Source organism: Schistocerca gregaria, unplaced genomic scaffold, assembly GCF_023897955.1.
Source record: "Schistocerca gregaria isolate iqSchGreg1 unplaced genomic scaffold, iqSchGreg1.2 ptg000357l, whole genome shotgun sequence".
NCBI classification, from domain to species: domain Eukaryota; kingdom Metazoa; phylum Arthropoda; class Insecta; order Orthoptera; family Acrididae; genus Schistocerca; species Schistocerca gregaria.
Window position 1 is genome coordinate 695,706 of NW_026061816.1, and position 3,557 is coordinate 699,262.

The window sequence follows — 3,557 nt, forward strand, 5'->3', positions numbered from 1 at the left end:
AAATGACGAAAACGGACGGATATCTCATGTTTTTACTACATATGAACACTTTTCACATTCTCCCGTGCAACTCGGCTGCTAGTCCTCCTTTCATGCAGAATGTCAAGGTCCTAGCTCATGGCCAAGGCACCAAAGCCAGTTAAAAAGTCAATAATCGATACCTAATACTTCAATTGTACTACTTCTTACTGGCTATTACATCAACTTAGAAGCTTCATCTGTCTTCTACTGTGGTGATTTTAGTGTCTCCGCATACCGCAGCACGTGACATAGCTTTGCAGACGATAAGTACAACCGTTTCAGAGAGAAGAGCGGCCAATGTGACGATCTGGCTTTAAGTCGATTCGATAACAAATGACGAAAACGGACGGATTTCTGAGGTTTTTACTACATATGAACACTTTTCACATTCTCCCGTGCAACGCGGCTGCTAGTCCTCCTTTCATGAAGAATGTTAAGGTCCTAGCTCATGTCCAAGGGTCCAAAGCCAGCTAAAAAGTCAATAATCGATACCTTAAACTTGAATTGTACTACTTCTTACTGGGTATTACATCAACTTAGAAGCTTCATCTGTGTTCTACTATGGTGCTTTTAGTGTCTCCGCATACCGCAGCACGCGACATAGTTTTGCAGACGATAAGTACAACCGTTTCAGAGAGAAGAGCGGCCAATGTGACGATCTGGCTTTAAGTCGATTCGATAACAAATGACGAAAAAGGACGGATTTCTAAGTTTATTACTACATATGAACACTTTTCACATTCTCCCGTGCAACTCGGCTGCTAGTCCTCCTTTCATGCAGAATCTTAAGGTCCTAGCTCATGTCCAAGGCACCAAAGCCATCTAAAAGGTCCATATTCAACACCTAAAACTTGAATTGTACTACTTCTTACTGGCTATTACATCAACTTAGAAGCTTGATCTGTGTTCTACTATGGTGCTTTTAGTGTCTCAGCATGCCGCAGCACGCGACATAGCTTTCCAGACGATTAGTACAACCGTTTCAGAGAGAAGAGCGGCCAATGTGACGATCTGTCTTTAAGTCGAATCGATAACAAATGACGAAAACGGACGGATTACTCTGGTTTTTACTACATATGAACACATTTCACATTCTCCCGCGCAACTCGGCTGCTAGTCCTCCTTTCATGCAGAATGTTAAAGTCCTAGCTCATGTCCAAGGCACCAAAGCCAGCTAAAAAGTCAATAATCGATTCCTAAAACTTGAATTGTACTACTTCTTACTGGCTATTACATCAACTTAGATGCTTCATCTGTGTTCTACTATGGTGATTTTAGTGTCTCCACATACCGCAGCACGTGACATAGCTTTGCAGACGATATTTACAAACGTTTCAGAGAGAAGAGCGGCCAATGTGACCATCTGGCTTTAAGTAGATAAGATAACAAATGACGAAAACGGACGGATTTCTCAGGTTTTTAATACATATGAACACTTTTCACATTCTGACGTGCAACTCGGCTGCTAGTCCTCCTTTCGTGCAGAATCTTAAGGTCCTAGCTCATGTCCAAGGTACCGAAGCCAGCTAAAAAGACAATAATCGATACCTAAAACTTGAATTGTTCTACTTCTTACTGGCTATTGCATCAACTTAGAAGCTTCATCTGTGTTCTACTATGGTGATTTTAGTGTCTCCACATACCGCAGCACGCGACATAGCTTTGCAGACGATAAGTACAACCGTTTCAGAGAGAAGAGCGGCCAATGTGACGATCTGGCTTTAAGTCGATTCGATAACAAATGACGAAAACGGACGGATTTCTCAGGTTTTTACTACATATGAACACTTTTCACATTCTCCCGTGCAACTCGGCTGCTAGTCCTCCTTTCATGCAGAATCTTAAGGTCCTACCTCATGTCCAAGGCACCAAAGCCAGCTAAAAAGTCAATAATCGATACCTAAAACTTGAATTGTACTACTTCTTACTGGCTATTACATCAACTTAGAAGCTTCATCTGTGTTCTACTATGGTGATTTTAGTGTCTCCGCATACCGCAGCACGCGACATAGCTTTGCAGACGATAAGTACAACCGTTTCAGAGAGAAGAGCGGCCAATGTAACGATCGGGCTTTAAGTCGATTCGATAACAAATGACGAAAACGGACGGATTTCTCATGTTTTTACTACATATGAACACTTTTCACATTCTCCCGTGCAACTCGGCTGCTAGTCCTCCTTTCATGCAGAATGTCAAGGTCCTAGCTCATGGCCAAGGCACCAAAGCCAGTTAAAAAGTCAATAATCGATACCTAATACTTCAATTGTACTACTTCTTACTGGCTATTACATCAACTTGGAGGCTTCGTCTGTGTTCTACTATGGTGCTTTTCCTGCTTCCGCCTACGGCAACACGTGACATAGCTTTGCAGACGATAAGTACAACCGTTTCAGAGAGAAGAGCGGCCAATGTGACGATCTGGCTTTAAGTCGATTCGATAACAAATGACGAAAACGGACTGATTTCTCAGGTTTTTACTACATATGAAAACTCTTCACATTCTCCCGTGCAACTCGGCTGCTAGTCCTCCTTTCATGCAGAATCTTAAGGTCCTAGCTCATGTCCAAGGAACCAAAGCCAGCTAAAAAGTCAATAATCAATACCTAAAACTTGAATTGTACTACTTCTTACTGGCTATTACATCAACTTAGAAGCTTCATCTGTGTTCTACCACGGTGCTTTTAGTTTCTCCGCATACCGCAGCACGCGACATACTTTTGCGGACGATAAGTACAACCGTTTCAGAGAGAAGAGCGGGCAATGTGACGATCTGGCTTTAAGTCGATTCGATAACAAATGACGAAAAAGGACGGATTTCTCAGGTTATTACTACATATGAACACTTTTCACATTCTCCCGTGCAACTCGGCTGCTAGTCCTCCTTTTATGCAGAATCTTAAAGTCCTAGCTCATGTCCAAGGCACCAAAGCCAGCTAAAAAGTCAATAATCGATACCTAAAACTTGAATTGTACTACTTCTTACTGGCTATTACATCAACTTAGAAGCTTCATCTGTGTTCTATTATGGTGCTTTTCCTGTTTCCGCCTACGGCAACACGCGACATAGCTTTGCAGATGATAAGTACAACCGTTTCAGAGAGAAGAGCGGCCAATGTGACGATCTGGATTTAAGTCGATTCGATAACAAATGACGAAAACGGACGGATTTCTCAGGTTTTTACTACATATGTACACTTTTCAAATTCTCCCGTTCAACTCGGCTGCTAGTCCTCCTTTCATGCAGAATCTTAAGGTCCTAGCTCATGTCCAAGGTACCGAAGCCAGCTAAAAAGGCAATAATCGATACCTAAAACTTGAATTGTTCTACTTCTTACTGGCTATTGCATCAACTTAGAAGCTTCATCTGTGTTCTACTATGGTGCTTTTAGTGTCTCCTCATACCGCAGCACGCGACATAGCTTTGCAGACGATAAGTACAACCGTTTCAGAGAGAAGAGCGGCCAATGTGACGATCTGGCTTTAAGTCGATTCGATAACAAATGAAGAAAACGGACGGATTTCTGAGGTTTTTACT